General features: G+C 51.7%; 1 pseudogene; it reads right to left on the bottom strand.

Annotated features, from left to right (window-relative positions):
* Positions 1–230: 230 nt before the first annotated feature.
* On the bottom strand, positions 231–25,174 carry LOC136466862 (ABC transporter A family member 8-like; annotated as a pseudogene).
* Positions 25,175–25,822: the final 648 nt, after the last annotated feature.

Genomic DNA, 25,822 nt, shown 5'->3' with positions numbered 1-25,822 from the left:
GAAAGGATGCGGCGGGCGGCTGTAACCCAGTCCGGACTTGTTCGGCCCAAGGGAGCGCTCCCGCACAGGCCTTCTGGGCCGTTCGTCACTCATTTCTGTTGCAATTTCTTCTCTCTTTTTTCTTATTTCTTACTTTTTTCTCTTTCTTTATTATTTATTCTTCCTCTTGATTTTATATTTATCCTCCCCACGGGGAGAGTAGGCTACTGGTGGAACATTATTTTTTCTGAAGTGAAGGGGGAATTATATTAAAACTTGGCACATTACATCCACATATTACATACGGAAAAATCTGAAATTAAAAGGGTACAATAGGTTCTATCTAGATTCGTCCATAGTCTTCTTCCATAGTTGTTTTTTGATGAGCACAGCCTTGTTGAACACGGAAGCCAGAGTGAAGACGAATCCAATGATCAACCCCAAAACATTGACATGCCGTAAGATCCAACGTTTTGGGACCAGTTCAAAACATATCTGAATCGATGAAAGAACATCGGCAGTTGCATTGTTAGGTACAACATAGGATGCAGATTCATTACCTTCAAACTTTGATTTCCTCCCCGCGACCATCGATGATGAGATCAATGACCCGGAGTAATTGTCATCGTTGAGAGTGCCCAGGAACACCCCTCCCCTTGCTTATAATGGTCACAAATTGGCCGCCTGCTGATGAAATCAACGCCTGCAACGGTAATCTCGTCATGACAACCACCGAAGTCATCGCGATAACAAGATCCCGATCGAAAATCATCTGATTTTGTCGATAAATTAATTTGTACTAAGCCCTAAGCAAACTAGATATGTAAACTACAAAAAAAGAGAGATGGGTCTCCCTCCTTACCACCAGCAAATCACCCGAGCGGAAGAAGGAGAGAAGCCCTAGAGCCTAGGCGGAGGCAACAGTGGAACAATAGTTTAAAACTAGCAAATATATAACTTGTTGTGTCATTATCTAAAAACTGCTTATGTACCTTCGATCCAGTTTATAAGACCTAATTCTCTCAAATTTCACTTTAATTATTTATTCCTGTTGTATTATATTATTTATAATTATCAACTTATAGTTGTTGAATAATGAATTTGATTATAAATCTAAAAAATATCAAATTTGTATTATAATAGTTAAAAAAATGTTAGCCTAATTATTGGTCAAAGATTGTAAAGCTTGAATCATGATATGCATACGCACCTTATAAACTAGATCGGAGCGAGTCTAATGAGTGCAAGGTGCTAATAAGGATTAATCGTGTATGAACAATTAGCTGGACAATAGCTCACCTTAAATATGTAACTGTTATGTGCATATGTTATAAGGTTAAAAAAAGGTGAAAGACGAGCCATATGTTGTGACGCACACGGACTCAGACAATCAGGCCATGGCACGAGTAGGCCAACCACAAGGTCCAAGGGGCGCCAGCAAATTAACCTAGGGCATTCAATTGCTATTGCACGTGTAATACCTCGGCACCCCGTGGAGTCAATATTTAGAACCAATATTGTCACCAACAAGGGCGTCAACTTTGAAAGAGGGCGTTAGCCCTAAAGCAGAAGACAATGTAATATCCTGATCCGTTAGTGTTCTGGTTTCAACCCGTCGTGGCCCATGTGTCGTGTTTTTGTAGAATTAACCTCATTTGGGTTGTTTAAATAGTTTCATGCCAAGTTATAATCCATGTCATTTCAATGTAGTACTTTTAAGTTAACCATTTTACACGAGAAAACAAGAAAAGGGTAAGAGAATGAGAAATGCTATGTGTATGTCATCCTATGTCTACGTGAGATGGATCGTAAGCAATTTTACAGCACTAATGCGGTCCTTTTGGAATTTGGACGCGTTGGGGTTGAGATCTCATTAGCCCTCGGATTGTCTTGCGAATTGTACTTTCAATGAGACTTCCCTAATGACATGTTGTGTGAAGTAGTGTTCTGGGATTTGGTCTAAAATAAATGAATTTTGGTGAAATTTATCTGTCTCAGTAAGACCTGAAACAACATCATAACGATAAAAAATTTCAGCCCAATTCAAATTTTTAGGCTAGTCAAGTCTAGACTTCAAATAAACCCATAAGTTCATCCTTGTATAAAAAAAATATAATTCATTCCGTTCTTCTTGTGTCTATTCATCAAATTCTGATAAAAAATCAGCTAAATATTAGGTAAATTTGAACAACATCGCATAAATGTTAGTCCCTTTGTTCCAAATTGTAACTTGTAAGTCATTATGACTTTTCTAGATACACGGTTTTACTATGTATCTAGAAACGATAATGCCTTAGGCTCAAAAAAAAAAGAAACGATAATGCTTTCATGTTGGCGTCCATCCATCCAGACGCCGCGCGCCACACTCCGCCTCACCGCTTCCGCCCATGCTGCTCGCTCCCGCTTGCGACGCGTGCCTCGCCCGCGACACTTGCTCCCTCCCATCGCTCGCCCTGCTTGTCACGCACCCGGCCCGTGCAGATTCGACTCACGAATCGCGCAGCCCGACCGCCGCGGCCATCCCTCGCGGTGCCCTCATCCTACACGCATTGTCTCTGCTCTCCCCCATCTCTCGCTCTCTATCTCGCGTCCGCTGACAGCAGAGCGCCTCCCTAGCCTCTTCCCTAACCCAACGCCATTGGGATGCCTCACGCGCAGCCACCCCGGCCGATGCCCGCTGGGCACACGTCCCGGGGCACCTCAGGTCATCCCAGCCGAGCCAAGGGCACCAACGAGCGCGGCGGGATGCTAGTGGTGCTCACGAGTCATCGCTCACCGTCGGCTCCCACCCTGATGGATCGGCCCAAGCCTCTCCTCCCCTATGTTGCAAATGTATGTTTCAAGTGTTTCAGAAGTTTGAGAGGTATGTTGCAATTATTTTATATGGATGTTGAAAAAGTAGATCATGGATGTTGCAAGTGTTCTAAGGCATGTTGCAAGCATTTGTTCAAAAATGTTTTATCTGTTCAAGACGTATGTTATAAGCGTTTTAATCTGGATGTTGCATATGTTTTACAGATATGTTGCAATAGTATGTTCCAAATATTTAATATGGTTCAGTCAGGTGGTGCAGCGAGTGATGGTGGCATGGCAAGGGCGTCGGGGAATGGGACGCGGTGAGCCAAGCCCGGCCGACGTGGCACGCGGCGCACTTGGGGCCGGCGGTCGGGGCGCGACGGGGTGAGGTGCGCGTGCGGGGCGGGGCTAACGGCCAGGCGGACGGGGTGGGTCAAATCGAGACAGGCGGACTGCGCATGCGAGGCAAGTCGTCTGGACGCGCGGGCGCAGCAACCGGGGCGGGGCGAATTAGCGGACGGGGTACGCGGGCATCCAAACGCACGCGTCCGTCTAGATGTACGGATGCTAGCCATATTGATCTACAAAAGCTAAAATAACTTACGATACGTCACTCTCGCTGGCAACTTTTATGAAGGTATCTTCCAGCGTTGCATCAGATAGGCCCCAGGCAGCGATGTTCAGCAAGCTCTTGGCATGCTCCATGGCCTGAAACACCTCACTAATTCTCAGCCCTGCTTCGGCATCTCAAACTTCTGCGTCCCCGAGATGCGGTACACTCTGTTCGCTGTAGGGCAGAGGGACCGGACGAGCTGCTCTACCACCTCCTCTTCGCCCGCAGCAGTTGTTATGGTGAGCACATATGTGCCTCCATACTTGGCTTTCAGCTGGAAAAACGTCGGACATCTTTTAGCAAGTATGTGTAGATCAGTACAGAACTACAGACTTATCACATGGATAAGCCTACCTCTTTGGAGTTTCCAATGCACTGAAGACTCCCGTTTACCATGATTCCTATCCTGTCGCATAGAGCTTCAGCCTCTTCCATCGAATGCGCTGAAAGTTGGAAGGCACAATTATGTTGTCAAGTTCAAGATGGCAGCTGACAGAAAAGTACTGTCGTTAGGGAAACTGAGAGAATGGAGCGGTGTCTGAAAACATATATAGATGGAATACTGTACTTGTGAGAATTATGGCCCTGTTCTCTTTGGCAGACATCACAGCATTCCACAGTGCTCTCCTTGACGCTGGGTCCAGTCCGGAGCTTGGTTCGTCCATGTAAACAACCTACAAAATGCTCCAAACACACAACCTTTTACATGGGCAAACTGTACAAGAAATACAGCATTCCACATTGCTTTGCCGCAAATACCACTCTTTCTAACTGTACAAGAAATGCACTCTGTTTCCTGAATTATGGTCAGGTATGTAAATACATGTACCTTAGGATCACCAATCAGAGATATAGCAACACTGAGACGACGCTTCATGCCACCACTGTATTTTGCCACACGCTTATCAGCAACACCGTCATCAAATAGCCTTACACTTTTCAGAGAATGTTCCACAGCCTGGAGGAAAGAAACAGTACTTTGATTTGATTGATACACAACACATAATTGTAAATGTGTGATCGATGTTATTGCAACATGAATAGAAAATAGGATAGGTGACTCAGTTTTGGAAAAAAAGGTCTTTTAAAATATCCAGGATGAATTTCTGCGATGTGGGAGTTTTAAAATATGAGATACTTACAACATGAATTCTCGCTTTTCTATATACATATTTTTGACTGTATATCTAGACATAATGTATATCTAGATGCGTAACAAAAGCTATGTACCTACAAAAGCCAGAATGACTTACAATTTGTAATGGAGGGGGTAGCTTACAAACTAGGTTCTAGGAAGATACTTAGATAGGCTAAACACCCCTGAATGAGAATTTTTCTAGGCTATATAATATTGTTTATTACCCACTTGCTAGTGTTGAGAATGTCTTGAATCAAATGCATGTTAATATCTCTTTTAAAGAGCTTTAATTTGTGACAAATTGATTGTCTGGCATAATCAGTAGCCAATAGAACTTCCTGACAAGAGGGATGTTTTTAACTGGAACCACCTACATAATCATGGTCAATTTTTAGTACGTCAATGTACCAATTTCTGAAAAGTCAGAACAAACACCCCTTTTACCAACAAATTCATTTGAAAATTGGAATCCCTCTTAAGATAAGATATTCTTTTAGTACTTTCAATGAGATGAAATTTTAACAAAGGATAACTTAGCCAAAAGAAACTAGACTGGTAGTCACAAGTGGTGTTTCTGTAATTGCATAAACAATTAAACACCTATATTTTTATTGTCGGCATGATAAAACAATTTGAAACATTGTTCATATCATAGTCACAAAACTTCTGGGTCAACAGGATCAGAGAACAGGGTCGACGAACATGGTATGCTACTTGTGAGAGGTTTTTACATGGCAGGGTTGAAAATGACCCTACATATTCGGGTTGGGGTCGACGTTTAGGGTTGATGCCTTTGACCCCCATTTTCTATGACTATGGTTCATATATCTAACTAGGTTATCCCCACCAAAACCCATATCATATGCTACGGAATTTGCTAATGGGCATAGGGAAGGAGGAGAGAACTCTATTTTTGTAGGGGTCGTGGCTCTTATTTGAATAATTTGGTGTTCACGGAATAATTTTGTTTTTTTAAACATATACTTCCTTTTTTAGACTACTTTCAAGGGAATATGTTAGCAATGTTTTTGGACGTCGATGCAACATGAGGACACTAGGGAGATGACATGAAGGCATCCCATCCTTTGGAGGTTGTCGCTCTGTTTATCTTCATGAGCAATGGATGAAAAAAGCAATAACCGCGGACGACGTCGCCGCGGTGGACGCGGCCACGGCGGCGCCCAAGCCGGCACTCAAGCCGGCCCACCAAATGGCCAACAGTGGCCATCCTTCTTCAACCCATGGACCGGGTCCATCCAGATGTGGCCCGGGTCCAACCCAGGCGGCTCTCGCGGTCCACCGTCACAGCAAGCTCTCATGGCCGGGGTGCCCCCGGGTTACTTCGCTCCTCCGCCAGTCCCCGAGGCATACTACCAGGCGCCCACCTCGCCGTCGCCCTAGACTACTGAGGGTCTCGCCAACGCTTTCAGCACCATCACCCTCACTCCGCCGTCAAGCACCTCGGATTGGGTCTTCGACTCGGGTGCTTCCTCTCACATAGCCGGCACTCCTGGTATGGTCACCATGTCACCAACCTCCTCCTTTCCTTCTTCAATTGTTGTGGGAAATGGCGCCACTCTTCCGGTTGTTGGCACCGGCTACTCAACCCTCCCTGGCCCATTTCGCCTCAACAATGTTCTCATTGCCCCTGACATTATTAGAAATCTCTTGTCAATTCGGAAATTCACCACTGATAATCTTGTTTCTGTCGAGTTTGACCCTCTTGGTGTTTCTGTGAAGGATCTTCGTACCAGGAACCTTCTCCTTCGCTGTGACAGCTCGGGACCCCTTTACACCTTGCAGCTCCCGACATCACCATCCGATTCCTGCGCTCTCATGGCCACTCCCTCCTCCACTACTTGGCATTATCAGCTCGGTCATCCTGGGAAGGCTACTCTTCAGACTCTTGCCAAGTCGTCCTCCATCATCTGCAGCAAGCCCGACGATGACACTCTCTGCCATGCTTGCCAGCTTGGGCGTCATGTCCGCTTGCCTTTTAACAATTCCTTGTCTCGTGCAACTAAAAATTTCGACTTGATACATTGTGATTTGTGGACTTCCCCAATCATCAGTGTATCCGGTTTCAAATACTATCTAGTCATTATTGATGATTGCTCGCATTTTGTTTGGACTTTCCCTCTTAAACTAAAGTCTGACACCTTTAATGCTCTCTCCAGTTTTTTCGCCTATGTGCTCACTCAGTTTGGTTGCACCATCAAGACCGTGCAGTGTGACAACGGGCGTGAGTTTGACAACTCCGCGTCGCGCGCTTTCTTTTTTGCCAAAGGTGTCACCCTTCGCATGTCATGCCCCTACACCTCGTAGCAAAATGGCAAAGCCGAGCGCATGCTTCGCACCGTCAACAACGTCACCCGCACCTTGCTCTTCCAAGCATCCATGCCCCCCTCTTACTGGGCTGATGCCCTTGCCACCGCCACTCTCCTCATCAATCGCCTCCCAACCAAGACCCTGAACATGAGCACTCCCTTCTTTGCCCTCCATGGCACTCTCCCCTCCTACCATGACCTTCGAGCTTTCGGGTGCACCTGCTACCCCAACCTCACTGCCACCACTCCTCACAGGCTCGCTCCACGATCTTCCTTGTGCGTCTTTCTTGGCTATTCTCCTGACCACAAGGGGTATAGGTGCCTTGACCTCGCCACAAACCGCGTCATCATCTCACGCCACGTTGTCTTCGACGAGACAACGTTCCCTTTCTCCCTCCGTCGACCTTCGCCACCCACACACGAGCTTGATTTTCTAACTAATGACAATTCGTCGTCAGTTTTACTTCCACCTGCAGGTACACCGTGGGCTGCTGGCCCTCTGCCCGCCTGTGTGCTCTCCCAACCGGTGCCCACCTTGGGCGCACCGGCCCTCCGGCAGCCTCCGCCGGGCTTCGTGCCCCGGCCACCGGGCTCCTCTCCAGCTCGACCTGTACAGGCGCCCATGGCGCCCTCTGTACAGGCGCCCACTTCGTCGGCGCCCATGGCGCCCTCTGCTCCGGTGCCCACGGGTCGTTCTGTACAGGCGCCCGTGGTGGCACCCCCTGTACAACTACCTCCGGCGTCCTCCTTCAACAAACCACCGGTCATTCATGTCTACACCCGGTGTCCACCCGCCCCTAGCTCGCCACCTGCGTCCCCTGTTGGACCACCTCCTCGACGCTCCAACATGATTCCTTCACCGCCGCGCTTCGTCAAGGGTGACCCTCCTCTTCCAACAGGAGCTGTCCCCATCCCGCCAGTCGCCAACACTCATGGCATGGCGACCCGTGGGAAGTCCGGTTATCGACAGCCGCGCCTCGCGCTGCACACTGAGGCTCTGTCACCTCTACCACGCTCCTGTCGTGACGCCCTCACCGACCCACACTGGCGTCGAGCCATGGAAGAGGAGTATGCTGCCCTACAGGACAACAACACTTGGGATCTCGTTCCCCGTCCTGCCAAGGCAAATGTGGTCACCGGCAAATGGATCTTCAAGCATAAGTTTCATGCCGATGGTTCCCTGGACAGATACAAGGCTCGCTGGGTGCTTCGTGGGTTCACCCAACGTCCCAGCGTTGATTACGACGAGACATTCAGCCCCGTCGTCAAGCCTGCTACCGTCCAGACTGTCCTCACCTTGGCTCACTCCCGGGATTGGCCGATTCATCAACTTGATGTGAAAAACGCCTTCCTCCACGGGACCCTATCAGAAACAGTCTACTGCTCACAACCCACTGGTTTTGGTGATCCTGCACTTCCTGGTCATGTATGCAAGCTCAACAGATCCCTCTATGGACTAAAACAGGCTCCACGGGCATGGTACAGCCGGTTTGCCTCCTTCCTGCTTTCTTTGGGTTTCAGTGAAGCAAAGTCCGATACATCCCTCTTCATACTTCGTCGTGGCACCGAGACAGTCTACTTGCTTCTCTATGTCGACGACATCGTCCTCACTGCCTCCTTCGAGCAGCTCCTGCATCGCCTGATTGCAGCACTCAAGAACGAGTTTGCCATGAAGGACCTTGGCCCCCTTCATCATTTCCTCGGTGTGGCAGTTCAGCGCCACAAGGACCACCTCACTCTGTCACAGCGTCAGTACATCCTGGACATTCTTGCTCGCCATGGGATGAGCGACTGCAAGCCTTGCTCCACTCCTATCGACACCTGTGCCAAAGTTCCTGCAGATGCCGGTCTTCCTGTTGCTGATCCCACTACCTACCGCAGCCTTGCAGGTGCACTCCAGTACCTGACATTTACTCGACCCGACATTGCGTATGTTGTCCAGCAAATCTACCTTCACATGCATGGTCCCTGGGAAGTTCACCTTGTGGCTGCCAAGCGGATCCTTCGGTACCTTCAGGGCACCCTTAGCTTCGGTCTGATTATTCCTCGGTCTACTCCAACGCAACTTGTTGTGTATACTAATGCGGATTGGGCCGGCTGCCCTGACACTCGACGCTCCACCTCCGGCTATGCGGTCTTCCTCGGGGGCAGTCTCATCTCCTGGTCCTCCAAGCGGCAGCCCACTGTCTCTCGGTCGAGTGCCGAAGCTGAGTATCGGGCTGTTGCCAACGGCGTTGCCGAAGCATCCTGGCTGCAGCAACTTCTACAGGAGCTGCACCACCCTTTACAGACTGCCTCCCTTGTCTACTGCGATAACGTCAGCGCCGTCTACCTCTCCTCCAACCCCATTCAGCATCAGCGCACCAAGCACGTGGAAATCGACCTCCACTTTGTCCGAGAACGCGTTGCTATTGGTGTTGTTCATGTGCTTCACGTTCCCACCACCTCACAGTTCGCAGATGTCTTCACCAAAGGGCTTCCGTCTTCTGTGTTCATGGACTTTCGCTCCAATCTGAACGTTCGCTCCACCGACGTTCCGACTGTGGGGGGGTGTTAGAATTATTTGCTCCTTTACTGTAATCTCCTAGCTATCTGTGCAGGCGCCAGCTATACTAGCCCTTTCACACTGCTGGCCCCTTGGGCCATCCCCTCTCTCTCCTATATAAGTGTAATCCCTTCTGTAATCCATTATCAAGGAATATACAAAGCCTAATGGCCTTTGTCTAATATGGTATCAGACTAATTGTATCCCCTGCTTCCGCTACTCTCTGCCGCCGCCTAGCCCTGACCCACGCGCGCGCCTCTCCGGCCGCCGCGCTTTGGCTGCTGCGCCCGCCCCAACGGCCGCCGCGCGTACCCCGCCGGTTCCCGTACCCATGGCTGCTCTTTCCTCCGGCGGCGATTCCGGCTCCGGCGCCTCGGCTGCCGCCGCCGCGACCAAGCTCCGCGACGAGGCGCTCGCCGCCGCCAAGGCTCTGGAAGTTGAGGCTGCCTCCCTGCGCGACTCCAACCAGGCGCGCAGCGCCCAACTCAAGGAGGAGGCGGACCTCCTCAAGTCCACCACCGCCGCCTAGGAGCGGGTCCGCGCTGCTGCCGCTGCTCTCGACTTGGAGCGCGAGCAGGCGACGACGACTCCATCGCCACGGAGACTGCGGCTGTCGCCCATCTTCATAGCCAGGCGGCCGCTGTGCAGAACATCAAGAACCTCATTCCTATTGTTCTTGATCTGCAAGCCTCAAACTACTCCAAATGGCGCGGTTTCATCCTGCTCATCCTCGGCCGGTTTGCCCTGAAGGACCACATCCTCAGCGACGCCATCCACCTCCACGACGCGGCATGGTCCCGCATGGACTGTGTTGTCGTCTCATGGATCTTCAACACTATCGCCCCTGACCTCCTCGACGTCGTCCACGAGCGTGACGGCATCACTGCTCGGGCGGCGTGGCTCGACCTCGAGCAGCAATTCTTCAACAACCGTGAATCACGCGCCATGCTCCTCGACGCCGAGTTCCGCACTCTCTGCCAGGGTGCTCTATCTGTGGATGAATACTGTCGCAAGATGAAGCACATGGCGGACACGCTCGCCGACCTTGGCGAACCCGTCCTGGACCGGACCCTGGTGTTGAATGTGCTGCGCGGCCTCAACGAATGCTTCCAGTTCATGTCGTAGCTCGTCACGCGGCAGAAGCCCTTCCCATCCTTCGCTGACGTCCGTGCTGACCTGAGGCTGGCCGAACTCAACATGGCGTCACCTTCAGCTCCGCCCTCGGCCCTCGTCACCGCGCCGTCCAGCAAGCCACCTGCTCCGTCCCCTGCTCCTCAGCGCCCTCCACAGCCTGCTGGGGGACAGCAGCTCGGCCACACCCCTTCTCCTTCACGCCATCCTTAGGCTGCTGGGGGCCAGCAGTCCGGCAACGGCAATAACCGCGGACGACGTCGCCGCGGTGGACGCGGCCACGGCGGCGCCCAAGCCGGCACTCAAGCTGGCCCACCAAATGGCCAACAGTGGCCATCCTTCTTCAACCCATGGACTGGGTCCATCCAGATGTGGCCCGGGTCCAACCCAGGCGGCTCTCGCGGTCCACCATCACAGCAAGCTCTCATGGCCGGGGTGCCCCCGGGTTACTTCACTCCTCCGCTAGTCCCCGAGGCATACTACCAGGCGCCCACCTCGCCGTCGCCCTGGACTACTGAGGGTCTCGCCAACGCTTTCAGCACCATCACCCTCACTCCGCCGTCAAGCACCTCGGATTGGGTCTTCGACTCGGGTGCTTCCTCTCACATAGCCGGCACTCCTGGTATGGTCACCATGTCACCAACCTCCTCCTTTCCTTCTTCAATTGTTGTGGGAAATGGCGCCACTCTTCCGGTTGTTGGCACCGGCTACTCAACCCTCCCTGGCCCATTTCGCCTCAACAATGTTCTCATTGCCCCTGACATTATTAGAAATCTCTTGTCAATTCGGAAATTCACCACTGATAATCTTGTTTCTGTCGAGTTTGACCCTCTTGGTGTTTTTGTGAAGGATCTTCGTACCAGGAACCTTCTCCTTCGCTGTGACAGCTCGGGACCCCTTTACACCTTGCAGCTCCCGACATCACCATCCGATTCCTACGCTCTCATGGCCACTCCCTCCTCCACTACTTGGCATTATTGGCTCGGTCATCCTGGGAAGGCTACTCTTCAGACTCTTGCCAAGTCGTCCTCCATCATCTGCAGCAAGCCCGACGATGACACTCTCTGCCATGCTTGCCAGCTTGGGCGTCATGTCCGCTTGCCTTTTAACAATTCCTTGTCTCGTGCAACTAAAAATTTCGACTTGATACATTGTGATTTGTGGACTTCCCCAATCATCAGTGTATCCGGTTTCAAATACTATCTAGTCATTATTGATGATTGCTCGCATTTTGTTTGGACTTTCCCTCTTAAACTAAAGTCTGACACCTTTAATGCTCTCTCTAGTTTTTTCGCCTATGTGCTCACTCAGTTTGGTTGCACCATCAAGACCGTGCAGTGTGACAACGGGCGTGAGTTTGACAACTCCGCGTCGCGCGCTTTCTTTTCTGCCAAAGGTGTCACCCTTCGCATGTCATGCCCCTACACCTCGCAGCAAAATGGCAAAGCCGAGCGCATGCTTCGCACCGTCAACAACGTCACCCGCACCTTGCTCTTCCAAGCATCCATGCCCCCCTCTTACTGGGCTGATGCCCTTGCCACCGCCACTCTCCTCATCAATCGCCTCCCAACCAAGACCCTGAACATGAGCACTCCCTTCTTTGCCCTCCATGGCACTCTCCCCTCCTACCATGACCTTCGAGCTTTCGGGTGCACCTGCTACCCCAACCTCACTGCCACCACTCCTCATAGGCTCGCTCCACGATCTTCCTTGTGCGTCTTTCTTGGCTATTCTCCTGACCACAAGGGGTATAGGTGCCTTGACCTCGCCACAAACCGCGTCATCATCTCACGCCACGTTGTCTTCGACGAGACAATGTTCCCTTTCTCCCTCCGTCGACCTTCGCCACCCACACACGAGCTTGATTTTCTAACTAACGACGATTCGTCGTCAGTTTTACTTCCACCTGCAGGTACACCGTGGGCTGTTGGCCCTCTGCCCGCCCGTGTGCTCTCCCAACCGGTGCCCACCTTGGGCGCACCGGCCCTCCGGCAGCCTCCGCCGGGCTTCGTGCCCCGGCCACCGAGCTCCTCTCCAGCTCGACCTGTATAGGCGCCCATGGCGCCCTTTGTACAGGTGCCCACTTCGTCGGCGCCCTCTGTAGAGGCGCCCCCGGCGCCCCCGGCGCCCCCTGCTCCGGTGCCCACGGGTCCTTCTGTACAGGCGCCCATGGTGGCACCCCTGTACAACTACCTCCGGCGTCCTCCTTCAACAAACCACCGGTCATTCATGTCTACACCCGGTGTCCACCCGCCCCTAGCTCGCCACCTGCGTCCCCTGTTGGACCACCTCCTCGACGCTCCAACATGATTCCTTCACCGCCGCGCTTCGTCAAGGGTGACCCTCCTCTTCCAACAGGAGCTGTCCCCATCCCGCCAGTCGCCAACACTCATGGCATGGCGACCCGCGGGAAGTCCGGTTATCGACAGCTGCGCCTCGCGCTGCACACTGAGGCTCTGTCACCTCTACCACGCTCCTGTCGTGACGCCCTCACCGACCCACACTGGCGTCGGGCCATGGAAGAGGAGTATGCTGCCCTACAGGACAACAACACTTGGGATCTTGTTCCCCGTCCTGCCAAGGCAAATGTGGTCACCGGCAAATGGATCTTCAAGCATAAGTTTCATGCCGATGGTTCCCTGGACAGATACAAGGCTCGCTGGGTGCTTCGTGGGTTCACCCAACGTCCCGGTGTTGATTACGACGAGACATTCAGCCCCGTCGTCAAGCCTGCTACCGTCCAGACTGTCCTCACCTTGGCTCACTCCCGGGATTGGCCGATTCATCAACTTGATGTGAAAAACGCCTTCCTCCACGGAACCCTGTCAGAAACAGTCTACTGCTCACAACCCACTGGTTTTGGTGATCCTGCACTTCCTGGTCATGTATGCAAGTTCAACAGATCCCTCTATGGACTAAAACAGGCTCCACGGGCATGGTACAGCCGGTTTGCCTCCTTCCTGCTTTCTTTGGGTTTCAGTGAAGCAAAGTCCGATACATCCCTCTTCATACTTCGCCGTGGCACCGAGACAGTCTACTTGCTTCTCTATGTCGACGACATCGTCCTCACTGCCTCCTTCAAGCAGCTCCTACATCGCCTGATTGCAGCACTCAAGAACGAGTTTGCCATGAAGGACCTTGGCCCCCTTCGTCATTTCCTCGGTGTGGCAGTTCAGCGCCACAAGGACCACCTCACTCTGTCACAGCGTCAGTACATCCTGGACATTCTTGCTCGCCATGGGATGAGCGACTGCAAGCCTTGCTCCACTCCTGTCGACACCTGTGCCAAAGTTCCTGCAGATGCCGGTCTTCCTGTTGCTGATCCCACTGCCTACCGCAGCCTTGCAGGTGCACTCCAGTACCTAACATTTACTCGACCCGACATTGCGTATGCTGTCCAGCAAATCTGCCTTCACATGCATGGTCCCCAGGAAGTTCACCTTGTGGCTGCCAAGCGGATCCTTCGGTACCTTCAGGGCACCCTCAGCTTCGGTCTGATTATTCCTCGGTCTACTCCAACGCAACTTGTTGTGTATACTGATGCGGATTGGGCCGGCTGCCCTGACACTCGACGCTCCACCTCCGGCTATGCGGTCTTCCTTGGGGGCAGTCTCATCTCCTGGTCCTCCAAGCGGCAGCCCACTGTCTCTCGGTCGAGTGCCGAAGCTGAGTATCGGGCTGTTGCCAACGGCGTTGCCGAAGCATCCTGGCTGCAGCAACTTCTACAGGAGCTGCACCACCCTTTACAGACTGCCTCCCTCGTCTACTGCGATAACGTCAGCGCCGTCTACCTCTCCTCCAACCCCATTCAGCATCAGCGCACCAAGCACGTGGAAATCGACCTCCACTTCGTTCGAGAACGCGTTGCTATTGGTGTTGTTCGTGTGCTTCACGTTCCCACCACCTCACAGTTCGCAGATGTCTTCACCAAAGGGCTTCCGTCTTCTGTGTTCATGGACTTTCGCTCCAATCTGAACGTTCGCTCCACCGACGTTCCGACTGCGGGGGGGTGTTAGAATTATTTGCTCCTTTACTGTAATCTCCTAGCTATCTGTGCAGGCGCCAGCTATACTGGCCCTTTCACACTGCTGGCCCCTTGGGCCATCCCCTCTCTCTCCTATATAAGTGTAATCCCTTCTGTAATCCATTATCAAGGAATATACAAAGCCTAATGGCCTTTGTCTAATACAAACCTTTGGAGGTTGTCGCTCTGTTTATCTTCATGAGCAATGGATGAAAAAAAGCAATAATAGACTTTGTTTATAGTTTCCCATTTAATGTGTCCTCTTTCCCTTCATTTGATAGTCAGCAATTGAGCTGAAAACTCGGTGACTAAGAACTGTTGTAGGTGGTTGCTAAAGCCGCAATTTTTCCCTTTTCTAAATTAATGAGAAATAAAATCAGAATTAAGATATATCCACATGTGGGTCACATACAAGTACACGACTTTGAACCAGATAGTGCATGGAAATAATTAGATGGTGTCTCAGTTTAAGGTGGCAAATGGAACTAATCAATTTCATGGAATAAATCCCAAAAATAAACAGGTACAGATTAACCTGTGGCCAGACATTACCACATCTAATGCTCCACCCCTCAAATTCTTAAGTCTGCCATAAAACATCAAATGCTCTCGACCCGTCAGTGTTTCCCATAGCAAGCTGCATGGAGATGATCAACGTAAAGGGGTAGCGATCACAAATTAACAAATCTCCCGCCTTAAATTTTGAGAGAAAATTAGTTCAGAATTATACAAGTTGCTTTTTTTGTAACACAAGCTTAGTGAGAGACAGGAAGTTAACATTACTCAAATTGTGGACAAACCCCAATTCTTGTATAGATTTTGTTCATGTCCAATCGTATGTCCATTCCATCAATATAAGCCGTGCCAAATGTAAGTTTAGTAAATCCTGTCAGCTGTTGTCAGGTTAAGAGTTAATCAAAGTCGATAGTGTAATGTAGCAATGAGAAATAAATTATATAAGCTAATCGATGAACTATTGAACAATAGCTAGTCTTCTGGAACAAAGAGGAAATCAGGAACTTCTAAACATGATGTTTCCTGATTTAAACAAATGGGTATAGCAACTCTCCTAAATTGGTGACATTTCCCGGGAAAGAGAAACTGCAGTGTGAAACATCCTGTATACATTACTGATTTATGCATCTAAGACTGTTTGTATTTACCATGCTAATGAGAGAGGTTTTTCCAGCACCATTTGGACCAAGAATTCCAAAACACTGCCCACGTTGCATAGAAAGTGATAACCCTGTGACAGCAATTTTCTCTGCATTTCCATCTTTTCCATGGTACACTTTCTTAAGATTGTCGCATATTACTGAATAACTGCTATCCGATTCTTGTAAGAGTTGTTCAACTATTTCTCTCTGAAAACAGAAAAAGGGGAAAGCAATATTATTGTGCCAAGAATTTGGTAAAACAACATTCATGCAGGAGTACTAGAGTAATTCCAAATAATATTTTTATCTCAACTTGCTTTGTCACACTATCTGCAATATCCAAGTTTGGTGGGATGGTTTGTGGTTTGGTCGATATAGTGTTCAGAATATCAAGTTAGCACACGGTCTACTTTATTCTATTATTCAGATTTAATCAAGCAGAACATAAAAGCGTACAAAAATAGAATTGTATATGCACAAGGGTAATGGTGATAGATAATATGGAAGTGCACCTCTCTCAATACATCAGTCATGTCTGTTTCAACTGAGGATAGGAATTCTTGAAGCTGAATAGTCTGCATCTGACAAGTGTGAGAGCTCCAATCTGTGCTTGAGTGACAAGCTGATACTATTTTTCTAATTCCGTTTTGGAGGGTGCCAAATTCATCCAAAAAGAATGTTAACAAAAGGAATGTGGCCCACTCGATTGCCATTATGATGAGAATGTCTATCATTCCATTCTTGTGATCACTCAAGTCTTCCCAGTGTATTCCCGAAAAGTCTGTACGATACAAAGGTGATGGAGGTGGAGAGAACTCGTGGATTATGCGGTACAAAGAAAATGGTGGGAAGAACTCCATAAGTGTTGTCCAGCTTCCTGAAGCACAGAAAAATATGATATTTTTTCTTAGAAGTAATAGTAGGGGGGTATAAGATATATCACAACAGACTTAGCCATAATGTAGGAAGTAGTTTGGGCACCGACTTGACATGGACATATCTTCAAAAATAGGCCTGAATAAATATTCTCCTAAATAGGCAGACCCAATTGTGAAGAGATATCCAGTCACTGCATGAAACAATTACATATAATGATAGTCAATAATTTGCTAGAACCATCTGAATCTGAACAAACAGAAATGCAAACACTCGAGTAGAAGCATACCACTAGCAGTTCTGACTTTTGAAAAGTATGTTGCTATAAGAAAAGCAAACGAAATTTGCAAGTTTATGTAGGCGAAGTAAACCACAAATTGTACCCTGTAGTCACTCAATATAAATAACTTTATGCCTGGCAACAGAAAGACAAGTATTATTTCCAAAGCAAAGTAATTCACATGATTTGAAATGCACAAGTGGTCCCTAATGTATGCTTTCAACATATTATAAATAATTTTTCACCATATCGAAAGCAGCTATTATCAGAAGAAAAAAAAACTAAAACTAGTGTACTATTAACCATTTGTACAACCTTAACACTTCTAAAATGTACCCTTTTATTTGGAATATTAACGCAGCGCATCTTGTCAAATTGTGAAATGAATCGTCTTACCAAAAAGAGAGCCAAAAAACACCAAGAAGAGCATATACAGTAGCGATAGAAGAAGAAAATAACAGTATGATATAATCCCGTATGCCATATCTCCTAGGCCATGCATCTTCATTATAGTTCTTAGCTTCTGTTCCTTGTCATAGACTAAATTGCTCAGGATGACCTGCAATAGCAGCAAGTTTACATCTGATTATGCAAGTTAACTAATGTCTATATCAGGAAAGAAAAGAAGTTCCCATCTACTACATTGTCATGTGGGGCATCGGGTACACGAGGAGGAGGCGCGCCCGCGACGTACGGCGGGCGGCTGAGCGCGCCGCGAGCCTGGGCCTCGCCACGCATGCAGAGAAGCCACAACCGAACGGTGGCTAGGCTAGTCAATTCCTTAAGTTTAGGATCAAGTTATCTCCCTCATGTTTAGGAGATTGGTTTCTATTTTCAGTTAAGCCATAGGCTATTTATGCATTGTAATCGGGACTTGAGAAATTAAGCAAGATTATTATCCTTCACCTCTATCTCTTCTCAAGCCGACGGCTGTGGGGCATAACCACGCCGGCGAGGACGGAGCGAGGGTACGAGCTCCGTAGTTGCGGTCCTGCTACTCTAGGAGCCGACGCCCTCGACAACCTGGTATCGCGATCCAGCCGATCTTCTTCCTCCTCCGCCGCCGCTCCACCAGCCCCCACGCCAGCCGCCGAACCCCAGCACCCACCGCCCGACCTGCCATCCCCGACATCTTCCTCTGCTTCCTCCACCAATCCAGCCACCACCATGACGGAGCCTTCCAATTCCGAGCTCTTGGAGATGCTGAAGACCATGAACGCGGAGATGAAGACCCTCAAGTCGGACATGGCCGCCATGAAGGACAAGACGGCGTCGTCCTCTGCCGCTGCCGACGGCCACGGGACGGACGGCCACCGCGACTCCGAATTCTCTCCAAGACCCAAGAAGTGGGATTTTCCCCGCTTCGACGGCACGGTCGATCCCCTCCTCTTCCTCAACAAGTGCGAGGCGTACTTCCGGCAGCACCGGACCATGCCGGAAGAGCGGGTGCGCACGGCGTCCTATCACCTGGACGACGTCGCCCAGCTCTGGTACGTGCAGCTCCAAGATGACGAGGGCACACCGTCCTGGGGGCACTTCAAGGATCTCCTCAACCTCCGGTTCGGCCCGGCCCTCCGCGCCGCCCCGTTGTTTGAACTCACCGAGTGCCGCCGTACTGGAACGGTGGAGGAGTACGCCAGCCGCTTCCAGGCTCTGCTCCCACGCGCGGGTCGTCTCGACGAGGAACAGCGGGTACAACTCTTCACGGGCGGACTGGGACCCCCGCTGAGCCACGCCGTACGCATCCACGGCCCGGATACGCTCGCCGCCGCCATAAGTTTGGCGCGGCAGGTGGAATTGATGGAGGCGGACCGCCCGGTACCGCACCCGCCTCGAGCACCACCGCGCGGCCAACCAGCGGCGCCGCCACCCCCACGGGCCGCACTCCCGGCACCGCCTCCACTCCTCGCGCTGCCTGCGCCACCTGCGGCCGCCCAACCGGGTCGTGGCGATGGGCAACAGAGGCGTCTCACCCCGGAGGAGATGGCGGAACGGCGCCGCCTCAACCTCTGCTTCAATTGCAACGAGCGCTACACCCGAGGCCACAACCGCTTCTGCAAGAGGATCTTCTTCCTCGATGGGGTCGAGATCGATGGCGCGCCCGACGACAACGCCGCGGCCGCGGACGGCCTCGGGGATACGGAGGCGTTCGCCATCCAGGTCGAACCGGGGACGGCTACAGCGGAGTCGCCGTGCTTCTCCCTCTCCGCCATCGCCGGGGTCCGTTTCACCGACACCCTGCAGGTCGGCGTCACCATCGGCGGCTCCATCTTCTCCGCGCTCCTGGATTCGGGCTCCTCCCACAGCTTCATCTCGGAGGCCGCGGCGCAGCGCACCGGGCTCCCGATCACCGCGCGGCCCCGCATGACGGCGACGGTGGCCAACGGTGAGCGCGTCGCCTGTCCCGGCGTGCTCCCCCGCGTCGCGTTCTCCATCCACGGCGAGATCTTCACCACCGACCTCTTCGTCATGCCGCTCGCGGGGTACGACGTCGTGCTGGGGGCTCAATGGCTCGGGACCCTCGGCCCGGTCACATGGGACTTCCAGCGCCGCACGATGTCGTTCCTCCAGCAAGGCCGGCCGATCGTTTGGCCGTGTGTTCAAGGGACGTCCGCGTCGGCCAACTGTTCGACCACGGCCTCCGCGTCCCTCCTCGACGAGCTGCTGCACTCCTTCGCCGCGGTCTTCGCCGAGCCTCAGGGGCTGCCTCCTCCGCGCTCCCGCGACCACGGCATCACGCTCCACGCCGGCGCCCAGCCCGTCGCCGTGCGCCCGTACCGCTACCCCGCCACACACAAGGACGAGCTGGAGCGCCAGTGCGCGCTGATGCTGGACCAGGGGCTCATCCGTCGGAGCTCGTCGGCGTTCTCATCACTGGTGCTGCTCGTCAAAAAGGCCGACGGGACATGGCGTTTCTGCGTCGACTACCGTGCCCTCAACGCCATCACGGTCAAGGACGCCTACCCGATCCCGGTCGTTGACGAGCTGCTCGACGAACTCCACGGCGCCAAGTTCTTCACCAAGCTGGACCTACGCTCGGGCTACCACCAAGTCCGCATGAAGCCCGAGGACATCGCCAAGACGGCGTTCCGCACCCATGACGGCTTATATGAGTTCATCGTCATGCCGTTCGGGTTATGCAATGCGCCGGCAACCTTCCAGGCGCTGATGAATGATGTCCTGCGCCCATTTCTCCGCCGATTTGTCCTGGTGTTTTTTGACGATATTTTGATCTACAGCTCGTCCTGGGCCGACCACCTCCGCCACCTCCGTGCCGTGCTCACCGTGCTGCAGCAGCACCAGCTGTTCGTCAAGCGTTCGAAATGCGCATTCGGGGCGTCCTCCATCTCCTACCTCGGCCACGTGATCTCCGACACCGGCGTCGCCATGGACCCGGCCAAGGTGCAGGCCGTGGCCGAGTGGCCCCCACCGCGTTCCGTCCGCGCCGTCCGCGCGTTCTTGGGCCTCGCGGGATACTACCGCAAGTTTGTGCAGGACTATGGGACCATCGCCGCGCCGCTCATGTCGCTGTTGAAGAAGGAGGGCTTCACGTGGACCGCGGACGCGACGGCGGCGTTCACGGCCCTCAAGACCGCCGTCACCTCGGCCCCGGTCTTGGCGCTGCCGGACTTCTCCCAGGCGTTCATCGTCGAGTGCGACGCCTCCACTCATGGGTTCGGTGCGGTGCTCCTCCAGGACAAGCATCCCATCGCCTTCTTCAGCCGGCCGGTCGCGCCTCGTCACCGATCGTTGGCCGCCTACGAACGGGAGCTGATCGGCCTCGTCCACGCGGTGCGCCACTGGCGACCGTACCTCTGGGGCCGCCGCTTCACCGTCCGGACGGACCACTACAGCCTCAAGTACCTCCTCGACCAGCGACTTGCCACGATCCCGCAGCATCATTGGGTCGGCAAACTTCTCGGGTTCGACTTCGTGGTGGAGTACAAGCCGGGCGCCCAGAACGTCGTCGCTGACGCTTTGTCCCGGCGCGACACGCCCGACGGCGCGGTGCTGGCCATCTCCGCCCCGCGGTTCGACTACATCGACAGACTCAGGCAGGAGCAGGCTGTTCACCCGGCTCTGGTGGCCATCCGCGACGAACTAGCCGCGGGCGATCGGGCAGCGCCGTGGGCGCTCAAGGACGGCATGATCACGTTCGACAGCCGTCTCTACATCCCTCCGGCCTCCCCGCTGCTGGACGAGATCCTTGCCGCGGTACACGACGACGGCCACGAGGGCGTGCAGCGCACGCTCCACCGCCTGCGCCGCGACTTCCACTTCCCCGACATGCGCCGGCGCGTCCAGGACTTCGTGCGGGCATGCGCCACCTGCCAGCGTTTCAAGACGGAGCACCTCCAGCCGGCCGGTCTGCTGATGCCCCTGCCCGTGCCGACCGGCGTCTGGACGGACATCGGCCTCGACTTCATTGAAGCTCTACCAAAGGTGCGCGGCAAGTCGGTCATCTTGACCGTGGTGGATCGCTTCAGCAAATATTGCCACTTCATCCCGTTGGCACATCCATACTCCGCCGAATCAGTGGCTCAGGCGTTCTTCTCCGACATCGTCCGCCTCCATGGCATACCACAGTCCATGGTCTCCGACCGGGACCCCGTGTTCACCTCCACCTTCTGGCGCGAACTCATGAGGTTGCTGGGTCCCAAGCTGCACATGACGACGGCGTTCCACCCACAGTCCGACGGTCAGACTGAGGCGGCCAACCGCGTCATCGCCATGTACCTGCGCTGCTTCACCGGCGACAGGCCACGCGACTGGCTCCGCTGGCTACCGTGGGCGGAGTACACCTACAACACCGCGTACCAGTCGTCGCTGCGCGATACACCCTTCAAGGTGGTCTACGGTCGCGACCCCCCCTGCATCCGCTCGTATGAGCCTGGCGACACCCGCGTGGCCGCAGTGGCTCGATCCATGGAGGAACGCGCGGAGTTCTTGGATGACGTCCGGCACCGTCTGGCGCAGGCCCAAGCAACCCAGAAGCGATACTACGACAAGTCGCACCGCGCCGTCTCCTTCGCCGTCGGCGACTGGGTACTACTCCGCCTACGTCACCGCCCGGTCGCGTCGCTCTCCAAAGCACCGCGCGGCAAGCTACAGCCCAGGTTCTTTGGCCCCTACAAAGTTACAGAGCTGCTCAATGAGGTCGCAGTGCGTCTTGAGCTACCGCCGAACGCCAAGCTCCACGACGTCTTTCATGTGGGATTACTGAAGAAATGGGTCGGTACGCCGCCCGACGCTCCCCCGCCTCTGCCAGCCGTTCATCATGGCGCTGTCCTGCCTCAACCAGAGCGCGCCGTGCGCACCAGGCTCGCCCGCGGCGTTCCACAGGTCCTTATTCGCTGGACAGGAGAACCGGCCGCATCAGCAACATGGGAAGATGTGGCGACCTTCACCGCCAAGTACCCTGCGTTCCGGCTTGAGGACAAGCCGGTCGTCGAGGAGGGGAGAGATGTCATGTGGGGCATCGGGTACACGAGGAGGAGGCGCGCCCGCGACGTACGGCGGGCGGCTGAGCGCGCCGCGAGCCTGGGCCTCGCCACGCATGCAGAGAAGCCACAACCGAACGGTGGCTAGGCTAGTCAATTCCTTAAGTTTAGGATCAAGTTATCTCCCTCATGTTTAGGAGATTGGTTTCTATTTTCAGTTAAGCCATAGGCTATTTATGCATTGTAATCGGGACTTGAGAAATTAAGCAAGATTATTATCCTTCACCTCTATCTCTTCTCAAGCCGACGGCTGTGGGGCATAACCACGCCGGCGAGGACGGAGCGAGGGTACGAGCTCCGTAGTTGCGGTCCTGCTACTCTAGGAGCCGACGCCCTCGACATACATGCTGTTCAGTCTACGGTAAAGGAGACCATACAGGGAAAAGAAGCATTATCATCCATACGAAAACCAATTTCCCCACTAAGAAAGATATATCAATAGGCAATTCTTGTTGAGCAACTCTAGGCATGTCTTTAATAAACTCAAACTGTATCTTAGTATCACTGCCCCTCAATTGAAGGTATGCAATTGAGACCTGCATAGGAGCACCATAAAATAAGTAAAACAATGCATAAACATTTGAATAATTTTTTCTACACGAAAGCATTTAGTAGCACAAGATTTTGACTTTCAACATTCAAAAGTGCAATAGTTTTTTTTTTAAAAAGGGGTGTGGTGACAGATAGCAGAAGCTATCATATAGAAAGCAAGGAAGTTTAAACCATTACATCTTAGTTCCTTATGACATTTATATAATGGTGAGCTGAGTGTTGGGGGAAAATAGTATGTTGTGGCAAGTATGTTTCACCTGGAAAATTATATTTTTTTCAGTCAAAAGAAACAATTACCAGATTCAATAACCGTGGAACTCGAAGCAATATTGGTGAAAATGAAAGTGAAGATAACGACAATGACAATTGAGTATCACCCTTGTATGTTGAGTTGTATGAGACAATCAAGTTAAACTTGTTGAGGTTTGAGCTTGTGAGGTCATATGCTGTAAACAGAATAATATAAGTTGATTAGAGTTGTCAATTAGGGGGGAAAAGATATGATCAAGGAGAAGAATGGTAAAACCTGAAGCAATTTGATTGGCTTGCGTATCCTCTTTGTAATAAACTCTATATGATTCACTGTTAATGACTGATGAGTCCTCTCGCCAGAGAAATAATCCTTCAATACAGTCCGCATCTGATCCAGGCCAGTTTTTCAGATAAGAATAGCTGTTAGGGTTCATCTTATTTCACAATGACTTAGTCTAGTCATATTTCAGAAAAGGTACTCTATCTGATCAATGTCTCAACCAATTCGTCGAATATTTGTAGAAAAAAATATCTGGTAAATTCCATTCTAAAAATAGTAGTAATAATGCACTAAATGTTACTATTAGCCACCTGTTTTCCTTTTCCTTTCCTTTTTGCGAATTAGTTTTATTTTCCTTAAAAAATCATAAAAGAATTGCATATTGTACCCACTAGATTTGTGTTAAGCCAACTCTGTAAACACTAAATTATCGTTTGATTTCTCTACATAGCTCCTGGGCAGCCGTTAAGAATCTCACCTTTGGTAAAATTGCTGCTACCTTCTTGGACTAGAAAAGAAAGTGTCGCGTTCCGAGTGCAGCTTCTCTGAAGGAAAAAGAGGTGGTTGCGGTGGTCAAAATCAGAACCGAGTTCCTCAGCGCCATTAGAGATAAAGCGCATTGCATCTGTACCCTGAAAATGTTTCGCAGGGAGTTAGATCAATGGCTCAATTCAACAAGCGAGCAGCAGAGCATCACACAAAGCTCAATTTAGGGAACCAACCAGTGCGAAATCAGCAATATTGGAGATGTCGGCTGCAGAATTCAACTCCCCATGCTTGGGTAACATGTTACTCATGACACCTGCAAGAACCAGAAATCATGAAATTCCAAACCTATAACAGCATTTTGCAAGTAGGAAACTCCAACATTTACCGCAAAACTAAAGATGTGCATACTTTCTGCAAATGACTGGTTGGTACCAGTGACAAGGAACGTCGCCGCGGGGGGGTTCGACCTTCTGATCGAAGCGCCCGTGAGATTGGTCGACGCCGAGGAACCGATGTCCATGTCGTCCGGTGCCGGCGGCAGCTGCAGCACCGGCGGCCATTTCGGCGCGATCGGCAGGGGACATTCGGTTGGGCAAACGAGGCCTCCTACCGTGTCCGTGCTGGAGCTGTTGGTGCTAGCGGTGCAGTAGCCGCAGTCGATCCGTGGCCTGTGCGCCGCTGAACTGGCGTAATAAGCTATCGCCACGATCATCTGCACCCCTCCGAGTAGCAAGCAGATGAGCAGCGGGAAGCAGATGAGGCAGCAATTCGACCTGTGGTTGCGCCTCTGCAGATTCACAGTGTAGGTAGAACATGTCAGAGTTCATCAGCGAAAAGCAATAGGATTGATTGCACCCCGGCGAGAAGAGAATTAATTTGGGGGTTTTCGTATGCGCTCCGGCAAGAAGAAGATCGAATCTTGGGACTAGAACACAGGAGCTGCATTCTTCAGTTCCTTGGAATCCACAGGATCGAGCATGCACTAGTATGAAACTATGAACCTTTTCAGAGGCAAACCGCAAAGAAAAATTTTCCTACGAAAAAGAGTCGAGATTCCAGTAATACGAAGAGAGATTTGACTGATCAGGAGATGAGGACGCATCACCTGGATCACGAGATTCTTCCTGAAGAGTGCATTGGTCTGCGCGAGGCAGTTGGCACCCATCGCCTCGCCGCTCGGCTCCTCCCCTCGGAGAGAAGTGAAGAGAAGACTCTGCTGCTACGCTTGTGTAGCAGTAGCACTTCCAATTGGACTGGGAGCAGGCGTGCCAAGGCACCAGCAGTGCAGGACTGCAAAAGCTGTGTGGCCTTCCACGTGCAAAAGACGGTTTTGCCCCTAGCGATAGCGGATCAGAGCATCCTTCCTTTGCTCCGAATAAAGGTCAATTTCGGGAAACCGCAGCAGGATATCACAGTGCCCAGCAAGGATGCGGTGGCATTAATCCTATAGGGGTGGGTGGATTTTGCTATTGTGCATGGTCAGAATTACTAGTAGGGTGCTCTACTCAACATCAATGTTTGGAAATCCTATCAAAAAAAAGATATGGTATTTATTGAAATGGGTATTAACAATTGAGTTTGCGATGGACATGGCCCCTTGCCATTTTGTAAAATGTGCACCTTTTAGGTGGGTTCTCGTAACCTATATTTGATGCCCTGGACTAATCGCTAGTCTTCTAAACTTTAGTCCTAGACTCCTAGTAATAGATTGACTAAAATTAAGTTCAACTCTAACTAATTGTTCTAGCAAAAATGAGTTAAACCGAACTTAAAAACTAACAAAGAAAAGGACAAACCTAGTGCCGGAGGCTTCCACATGAGTGGCGTCTGGGGAAGGGAAAAACCGAGGCAAGCCTTCCCTCCACAAAATCTGCGGAGAGGC

Source organism: Miscanthus floridulus, chromosome 7, assembly GCF_019320115.1.
Source record: "Miscanthus floridulus cultivar M001 chromosome 7, ASM1932011v1, whole genome shotgun sequence".
NCBI classification, from domain to species: Eukaryota; Viridiplantae; Streptophyta; class Magnoliopsida; order Poales; family Poaceae; genus Miscanthus; species Miscanthus floridulus.
The sequence above is the reverse complement of the archived record's forward strand: the minus strand, read 5'-3'. Positions and strand labels throughout refer to the sequence as shown.